At 33.1% G+C, this 10,322-nt stretch overlaps 1 long non-coding RNA gene across 1 annotated transcript; it reads right to left on the bottom strand.

Moving 5' to 3' along the window:
• Window positions 1–310: 310 nt before the first annotated feature.
• On the bottom strand, window positions 311–2,746 carry LOC134268075 (uncharacterized). Its single transcript, XR_009992285.1, has 4 exons — window positions 2,670–2,746; window positions 2,287–2,576; window positions 532–606; window positions 311–409 (listed from the first exon to the last, which is right to left on the bottom strand). It is a non-coding gene; the product is annotated as an uncharacterized LOC134268075 (long non-coding RNA).
• Between the last annotated feature and the right edge of the window lie 7,576 nt (window positions 2,747–10,322).

Here is a 10,322-nt window from a genome sequence, read left to right as displayed (position 1 = left end):
GGCCGAAAACAATAAGCAAAATCAGTAAAATTATAAGCGGAACAAATACTAAATCAGTGGATTTTGAATGCAGGACAACGTCATGACGTCGGACTATTGTGACGTCATAAACGTTGATTGTTCCTTCGCACCATCGGACTTTGGCGTGTCAGACCATCGCATTTTAGCGTCGCGTGTCTCATAGGAAACGAGCCATCGGACTTTGGCGTGACCATCGGACTTTGGGGGCTTCGGCGAGGCCATCGGACTTTGGCATCACCATCGCACTTTAGAGTCTTACATTTATTTAAATGTGTTAAATCTACATACACAAATTTTTCTTGTCAACAGTCACCGTCTCATTCTCTTTTAGTGACTTGGTTACAGATTTGGCAAATCCGTCCACAGATGAGATGATCTTACTTTTCAACTACAATCCAAAACGTTTATCAGTGAAATATTACAATTATCAATAGGATGTCATTTTCCGTAATATTTAACGAAAGAAGGATAGAACCAAACGATAATAATAATTAGAATAAATTTACTTACTTTCTTTTCTTCACTTGCTTGATTTACTTTGGTTTTATTCGCATTTAAAAGTTGACTGACAACACCAGCAAATTTCTGCATCATCATAATAAAAAATATATATAAATTCAGAATAAATCAAAACATGTTAAGATCTATTTTTTACGTTTTGATAATTCGTCTATATGTTTAAAATATTCTATTAAGGACAATGACGATCCCTGGAAGGATTTCAGATAATCGGGTTTAAAAAAATTAATATATATAAATGGTACATTATTTATATTCCAAGAAAATTAATATTACTTTCTTTTCTTTCTTCCAAAACGCGTCAGCCAGAACTGATTGACGCCTTTAGTTCATTTAATATCTGTCCTCACTCATGTAATTTAAGATTTTTTTAAGAATGCAAAAGAAGAATACAGCAATGAACAGGTCACTGTAGCTTCGTAATTGGGAGGCCCCGGATGGATTCTCGTTCGCGGCGCCGAGCCATACCTAAGACGTGGGCGGTGACTGTTCCTTCACCAAGAGTTCGGCACTAAAAGTGAAAGTCTCGGGTCTGTCGAATATGACCTTGAAAACGTAGGTCCCGTGTCTCGGTAGGCGTTGGCATGATAAAGAACCCTCACTGCTCATTTGCCCTGAGTGCTGAGTATAGGTTTAAATTTGAAGCCCTTCACCTGCATACAGTGAAAATTTTCAATAAGGACGTTAAAAAATATATAATCAATCTATCAACATACAGCAGTGATATAATATGTGTCAGTCAATCAGGTAACGTCAAGTGACGCATCGGTTTGTGTTTTTGTGTGTTTATATCGACAGACGAGCCAACATTACAAAGTTTGTATATTTTTTGTGTTATTTTTCTGTTGAAATTATTTTATGAGGTTTTAGTGAACATTTACATGTAGTGTCGCAATTGTCGTAATGGCATCCTCTCTGGTTAACAGCAAATAAAAGACGAAAGAAGTGAGGAATATGTTTTTATTTTTGATCTTCCCCTAAATATTGCATAAACAACTGAATAAAAGATCAATTCAATAATTTATTCAACAAATAAATCCTCTAATAATTCGAAAAAAGGCCGCCTATAACAACGAAGATATATCTGAGATTTTTCTCAAATCTCAGCTCATGTTCGACCAATCTCAGAAATGTTGGTGGCACGGTGTGGAAAAACTCAGGTGAGACAGAAATCTGAGATTTGAGCTGAGATTTTTTATAGGTTTGTGGCCCCGAAGCCTGAGTCCTGGTTTGTTAGTCCCATTCATATTTAACGTACCTTGTATATTTACTTTTTCCAACGGCAAAGTATACTGGTAATATACGCTTCACCATATATTTTCCCCAACCTTCTTTTCCCCTTAATCATATATTGTATATAACGAATATATGTTATTAACATTTACCCCATGTACCAATAGTTTGGTCTGGGTTAAACAGATTGAAGTAGACTGAGCTGAACAAATACAAATTGTCTTTCAGAATAAACTACATCTGCATTGAATATTATCAAGTTTTTTTTTCTATTTTTAGTGGCCATATTCTACAAATGCCAACAGGCGCTTACTTTGAAAAAATAAGGTATAGTTTCTTTCTACACAATCTTCAACTTTTCAATTTTGCGATTGCTTGATTTTTTATTGGAATTAGAATTAATGTAATATAAAATTCTATATTTCCTGGTATAAAACAAATTAGTTTTAAAAATCTTTAAGTGTTATTAAAATCTTACAATCTAACATGTAATAATAAGGTAACTATACTTACATCTGTCACTTCCTCTGCAGCTTTCTTATTCTCAAATGTTATACTTTTATTGGATATTGCAGATATAATGCTGACGCTCTGTTTTATGTTAACATGTGCCACGTTATTGTTATCATCTGTCGAGTTGACGACATCAAAGATCGCAGTAAGTGATTGTTTTACAGTGGATTCAGAAATATTTTTATTCCCTCCTATTGCTTTTTCAAATTTGTCTAGCTTCTCTGATGTGCAGTTGTTTGTATTGATGGCGCCCCATACTCCATTTTCTTTGCATTTTCTCTCCTGTATACCTTAAAATTTTAAAACATAATCAGTATAACATACCCTTAGAACATCTCATATCTTTTGTATATAAGTGAAGCTTTAAATAGCTGCATTCTGACCATTATATCCTATAGGACAAGAAATGGATGCTTCTTGGCCCGCTGGACTTGAGGACCAGTCTTCAATCTCTTTACACCAAACCTTTCCTACAAATGTTTCATTTGAAATTAAAAACTACTTGTATAATATAAAGAAAGCTTAGTTAATTTTTACAAGAAAAAATATATTTGGAGTTATAACTACTCATCCATGTCCTTCTCATATAAATATAAATAATTATTGCTCATGTTGGCCCTAATATTTTTAAAAGTTGTACATGTATTCTCGAAACATTTTTATTTTCCTGAAAAAGAAATACCTACCCTTTTGAACCATGGTTACATCAGACGATTTTGAATATCCAGGTAAACAACTGTTTATTCCACATTGAATTACAACATTGTCCGTCACAATGAATGAAAAGGACTGGTTAAAATCTTCACTTTTTTCTGCTAATGATCACAAGAAAATAAGTTTGTACTTTTATGTATATTTGGTAATCAATGTTTAAGAATATTTGCAAAACATTTAGATAGCAGTGAAATATGACATACTTGCAATAATTTTACTTCCATTGCCAAAGCACCATGTCAAAGATTCGTTTGATTTGTGGTACCATTTATCGATGTTTCTAACAAAGCAGTGAATTTGAACTCTTTTGTCGGTTTGAACAGATACTGCGATAGGTCTCATGACAAGATATGGTTTTTCTTTCATTTCTAATTCTTCTTTTGCTGATCCTTTTCCGATGAAATCGAATTGATTCAAACTTACACTGCAAGTGTATGTTCCTAAAAAATAAAAAAAAATTCTATTATCAGTCTTACAAAAAAATTCTATTATCAGTTTTACAAAAAAGTCTATTATCAGTCTTACAATATATATCAGTAAATAATAAAGAACAAACAATACGTTAGTTTTTTACCTGCTAAAACTGCTCAAAAGATTAAAGGTTCAGTGTGGTTGAAATTCATAAATTTCCATTTCTATTAAATTTTGTTAACTCTGTCATATAGCTTTTTGAAGGCTTGGTAAGTTAATTTCTTGATAATTCAACCAGAATGTAAATTTTGCGAAGCAAAAGTTCAGGAGCTAGTGAGGCCTAATATGCATGTACCTGTAAGTCTCGTGCGTCTATCTTTGACAATAACGTCAAAAGGCGGGGGCTATTCAAATCTACAAGAGGGGGGGGGGAGGGGGTCCTGTATTTTTTTAAATCTATAAGGCAACAATTTTAAAATTAAAATATACAATTTCATTTCACAATGAAACGTAAATATAAGGAATCATTGTCTATTATTCAGCCTTTATGTAAATTACCCCACGCTTCCAAATATCGTTGATGCCCTGGCATATCCAACAAACTAGACATTGATTCCTAAAATTAAGCACTAAACATGACCAAGAGACCAGTGATCACAAATCACCACAACAGACATATTTGACATAACATACCTCGCAGTTGTCCGGATTCATAATAAAGTAAAAGAAATCAATATAAATATTAGGATTCAAAACTCTTAGTGAATAGTGGTTAAGTCGTTTAACTTGGGTGGTAGATTTATGGTTTCCATCTATTTTTATTACTTTTTATTATACCTCTACTGATTTTTCCCTATATAAAACTAAGTGATTAGATCTGAACAATTCCCTAGAAATCGCTGTGAATCGGCTAATTGTTGTGCGTTAGTTTATTTAGCTAGTCATGTTAATCGCAGTTATGCGTAATCCTTTACTTTTTACTTTAAAACCCGAATTGTTCTTCTCCAAAAACTTTTAGCCGTTTACAGGCGAAGGAGGACTTGAACATGGCGAAGCGGTTTGATACATTAGACGAGAATGAACTGGATAATCTGCTCGAATCCAGAGATAGTCATAACATCAAGAAACTAATAAAGGCATCGCTGTCTGTCTTAGAAAACTATGCACGTGAAAAAGACCTGGATTTATCGGAAATTGAGAGACAACCTACGAGTGAAATGAATTGTTTGCTGCAAAAATTCTATGCAGAGATGAAAAAAAAGTTGATGGAGAGAAATACGCGAAGTCTATGATTAGTCTACGATACGGTTTAGAAAAAAACATTTTTTGAAGGTGAGAAAAGAAGATATCATAAATGATGATAGTTTTAAAACGGCTAACGAAATGTTTGAAGCTGTGCTGGTAAATCTAGAAAAGTCTGGTGTTGGTGAACCAAAATCTAAGGAACCTCTCACACAAGAGGATATGAATAAACTATACGAGACTGTTTTTAACATATGAAGGGAATATGTAACAGTCAAGGAACGTCAAACAAAAAATCACAGAGGGGATGATACGTAGGATATGTCAAGTAAACAGGGCAGGATGTACGGTACACCTGGTGAGTAAAACACATTCTTATGTTTATGTTTTTATAAAGGGGGAGGGGTCCATAAAATTTTGATAAAATTCAATACCTATTGAAATAATTCCTAGGTATTGTCATGCATTAAAAGGTTTTTAATCACCATTAGTTGACAATAATCTGTCAATTGACCTTACCCACGTGTCTGTTATAAAACAGAAACATCTAGTAAACCAGCATGTTATGTCATTCAATTGTTCTCTGTAAGCGACCACGTGCGAAATAATTACCGTAGCCATAAAAGGAAGATTCCTTTGACATGGATATCCATCTGTTATACTAAGACCCGAATATTCAATTCATCTTTATTCATAATAGAAAATATGGTAAAAAACCAGGCCAAAATTTGCTATCACAGGGTCTTAAAATTCATTAAAAAATCTTCATGATTGTAAATTTAATATAAATCATCGTAGAAAAAGGGGCCACAAACCATATTTTTGAAACATGATCCTTTATTCATAATCCTATTACTATATTTAAAAACAAAATTGTCATATTTTTGGAAAAGGAGACTGAAAATAACTAAAGTTTTAAAAAATTAAACTTGCCTTAACAGAAAAATATTACAGACTTATATTACAAACTTAAGTTGACTATCATAGATTAGCATAGTTAACTACATGTATAATACAGTAGTAAAACTTTGGAACTTTGATTTACTATGGTAAAACCTTTGGTTTGATTTACTGTAGTGAAAACTTTGGAACTTTGATTTACTGAAGTTAACTTTAGTAAACTTATGGTTAACTATGGTTAACTTTATAGTGTTTTTGCTGGTGGTGATCTCGTCTAATTTAATGAATCAAATTTAAGAAAATCAAATTAAAGCAATAATAATTCTTTAGAAAAAGACATACTAGTACTTAGTAATTAGGGCAAGATTTATTTTACGACTTCTGTATAAAACCATTTGGTTTTAAAACACTACTTTCCAGGCAAAATTATTTCATTTTAAAAATTTAAAAACTGCAACTTCATTTTTCTCTAATCACATAAAGTTCACAATATTCTAATCTAATATCTTTCTTGTAGTGGTGGGGATAGATTGTATACAAAATGTTATAATAAGTACTAGTGTTTGATAAAATTATAGATTACCAAGAATCAATACCGTAATATGATAGAATATAATGAGATTAAATGAAACATCGCAAAGAAAATACAAGTGGACCTTGACGTGCATATTGTAATTTAATATTTTGTGACGTATGAATGTACATGTATATTTCAATTTAATGAACAATCCTGAATACTGTTAAGTGTTAACCAGATATTTTCTCATTATCTTTAATTCGCGATTTGCTAGTTAGACTGTACAAATACGTACAGGGCGAAATAATGGTTCACGTAGCAAAACTTGTGGGTATTTCTCGCACGTGTACAAAACGTATACATAAGTACGGTATTCAATATTATAAAATAATACTGTTTTGAGGTAAATACGATGATTTAGACACCTGAGAAATACAATATTCACTGAGCCCGAAGGGCGAAGTGAATATTGTACTTTGAAGGTGGCTAAATCATCGTTTTGACCTAAAAAAAAAAAACCCACAGAAATAACTGTTTTCTTATATGATTAATTGATAGCAAATTCCAGCAAGACTGTTTTTTGTTTTAATTGAAAGTTTTACCGAGAAATTAAAAAAAAACACATTGTTACAGGAAATACGGAACAGAAATAATTCCTTATATTGACCTGCAATAATTCCTTGTATTGACCTGGAAGGTCATGTGATTCATTATATTGACCTGCAATAATTCCTTGTATTGACCAGGAAGATCATGTGCAGGTCAATATAACGTAGTATTTTTCTAACATTGTTGGATCTCAGCCAATCAATCACAGATGGGGAAATTATTCCATCATATAATTAAATATAATTAAATTGATTGTTTTAATTATTTTATGAAGACATTAAATTACTAATAAAGATTTTTTTTATTTATTTAAAAACAATCAATGCTTTCATAGAAGTTCATGATGACGAATGGCACTAAGCAATTAAAAAACAAATTTAAACTAGTGCTAATTGTAACGGGGACCGTTACAGATGTTCCCCAAACGCTCCCCAACTACCTTTTGGTGCCATATTCCCTGTAAGATTCATTAAATAGGATAAAATCTATGCATTTGAGACTTTAACAACGCCAAGTTCATTCAAATTTTAGCATTGCATGCATGCGCATGTGAATGCATGTGCGTAATGACCATATCATCTTGTCTACACAATCTATATATTTTTTATATACTAAATATTAAAGTATTTAATCCAAAAGTATTAAAAAATTCGCTCATTCAAGTGTATTTTTGATTTATCTCATTTCATGTGCATGCATGTGCATACATGAGCATGGTGACCATATCTTCTTGTAGAAGTCCTTTACATCTATCTATGTTCTAAATACCAACCCGTTTGGTTGAAAACCAAGGGATAAATTGCTGTTTAAAGTTTCAGCCAATCAGATTACAGCGCACGTACACGCACATGTATGCATGTGCATGGTGACCATACCGTCTTGTAGAAGTTCATTATGTCTATCTATGTTTCAAATTCCATCCTGTTTGGTTGAAAACCAAGGGAGTTATAGCTATTTAAAGTTTAAGCCAATCAGATTGCAGCACACGTGCATGCACGTGTTTTCATGATAATTGCTATATATCATGTTGTAGGATATCCTAATGCATGGCTATGTTCAAAATTTCATAGGATTTCGTCAAAAAACAAGAAAGATATAGAGACTTTAGTTTCAGCCAATCAGAGCGAAGCGCACGTGCATGCGCGTAAGATCTTGCTTTTTTGACCATGTCATCTTGTCTACGCTATTAATATATCCCTACATTATAAAATTCAAAAGATTTCATCAAAAAATAGAAAAGTCACGGCTATATCCATTATATTGGTCATTTCACGTGTTGCACGTGCGCGCTCTTGCAAGCACGTGCGCTCAAATGGCATGTTGACAATGTCATCTTATCTACATTTATAATATGTCTATATATTTTAAATATCAAAGCATTACATCAAAAAATGTAAAAGTTACGGCAATTTCAAGTATATTGGTCATTTCACGTGTTGCACGTGCGCGCTCTTGCAAGCACGTGCGCGAAAAATGACCTTCGTTCCGCATATCTACATAACATGCCTATTTATCCTAAAAAGGTTTCCCCTTAATCGGATGTGTACTTTACAAGATCATTCGCAGACAAAATTTTCCCAAGAAGAAAAATAATAATAATAAGAAACAGAGTAAAAACAATATGTTCCCCAACTTCGTTTGGGGAACATAGAGAGGCCCACGGGCCTTATAGGTCACCTGAGTATCATGTAACAACTTTCCAGCGATTGTATTTGGTTCGTGTTTTAATCCAAAAGCCACGAAATTTTGAAAGAGGCGCCACTGCTTATCAAAGGGCAGATTTCAAAGCATTAATTTATTTTTAGTCAAAGTACCCCCCCCCCCTGGTACCCCTGATCCAGCAGCCCTGAAATTACCTATTTTGAAAGAGGCCCCTTTCTTTATTATAAGGCCAGCATTTTTTTATGTTTAGGTTTAGTTATGAACATGAGAAGAAAAAGTCCTGAAGGAGAAGGAAATAAATTTTTTTTGATAAATCAATTATTAACATTTGTACATTCTTTTTTATGCTATCCTAATAGGCTCATTACCACTGGACACATAATGCTGATAAATAGGAAAGTAGAACATTTAATTGCTTATTTCATCATCTGCCAGTTTGGGCCAGTTATATAAATTTTGTGATGTTGATCAAAATATATTTTAAAAAATAAATTCTTTAAAAGTCTTTCAATAGATCTTAATTTTTTTTAAATATGTGTTAGGTGAATGTGTAGATGTTGTTATAAAATTTACTTGATGCGTAAAATTATAATTCCTATCATAAAACAGACAGGGAGTATTGGGGAGAAGAGTCAAAATTTTTTCAATTAAGTGTAAAATAATTTTTCTGGCTGATACAAATGATACTACATGCCTGTATATATTTGTATATTCTTGCCTTTTAATAGTTGAATTTTTTTTTATTTCTTCAGGTTATTGTTTATTTCTTCCTCAAATGGACTTCACTTCTCCCATAGTTTTATTCATTACATCTGATGCATAAGCAACCCTTTTCTGAAGAATGATGCTTAGACTGTAAGCTATAACAGAGATCTAAACAATGTCCCTGGCAATATGCAATAGCTACCTCGGGCAGTTTAAAACCTTGGGGAGGAAAATAATTTACAGTTACTTTTGAAACGAATACATAATTATCTCACCAGCATGTCATTGTGCAACAAAGTCGTCAGCATTTTATTTGTCCTTTGAACGGGTGAAACGTTTTAAATGGCACTCTTATCGATGAATTTTACACTAAACTAAGCTATCTTCTCAGATCTAGCTTTATTTACCCGCCGTTTAATCGTAGAACCGGAAGTGCGAGTTCGTAAATTTGAAATTTCGATCCCGACTCAAATTTGACATCGGAAAGAAAAAAAAATTAATTTTTTCTGAAAATTCAAAACCTTGAGCGGAGGGTTTGTAAAACTGAAAATAAAATAAATCCTGGCCTTAAATATGTAATTAGATCATTAGCATATTAACCAGGAGCAAAGGATAAGATGTTCAAAGAATTCATGCATTTCAGTATATAATCATTAGAGCCCCACCCTAAAACAAGAACCCCTGACCCTGGGGCCATGAAATTCACAATTTTGGTAGAGGCACTCTTGCTCATCATAACTATGTACCTAGTTGGTTTATTTAATACCCAGGAGCAGAGAAGAAGATTTTCAAAGAAATAATGCATTTTCACTATATAATCAATAGAGCCCCGCCCTAACACCAGAACCCCTAACCCTGGGGCCATACAATTCACAATTTTGGTAGAGGCACTCTTGCTCATTATAACTATGTACTTAGTTGGTTTATTTAATACCCAGGAGCAGAGAAGAAGATTCTCAAAGAAATAATGCATTTTCACTATATAATCAATAGAGCCCCACCCTTAAACAAGAACCCCTGACCCTGGGGCCATAAAATTCACAATTTTGGTAGAGGCACTCTTGCTCATCATAACTATGTACTTAGTTGGTTTATCTAATACCCAGGAGCAGAGAAGAAGATTCTCAAAGAAATAATGCATTTTCACTATATAATCAATAGAGCCCCGCCCTAACACCAGAACCCCTGACCCTGGGGCCATAAAATTCACAATTTTGGTAGAGGCACTCTTGCTCATCATAACTATGTACTTAGTTGGTTTATTTAATACCCAGGA

The sequence above is a fragment of the Saccostrea cucullata genome, unplaced genomic scaffold, assembly GCF_032062105.1.
Source record: "Saccostrea cucullata isolate Sc308-1 unplaced genomic scaffold, CSIRO_AGI_Scuc_v1 ctg9549, whole genome shotgun sequence".
NCBI classification, from domain to species: domain Eukaryota; kingdom Metazoa; phylum Mollusca; class Bivalvia; order Ostreida; family Ostreidae; genus Saccostrea; species Saccostrea cuccullata.
This window is presented reverse-complemented; position numbering and strand designations above follow the sequence as displayed.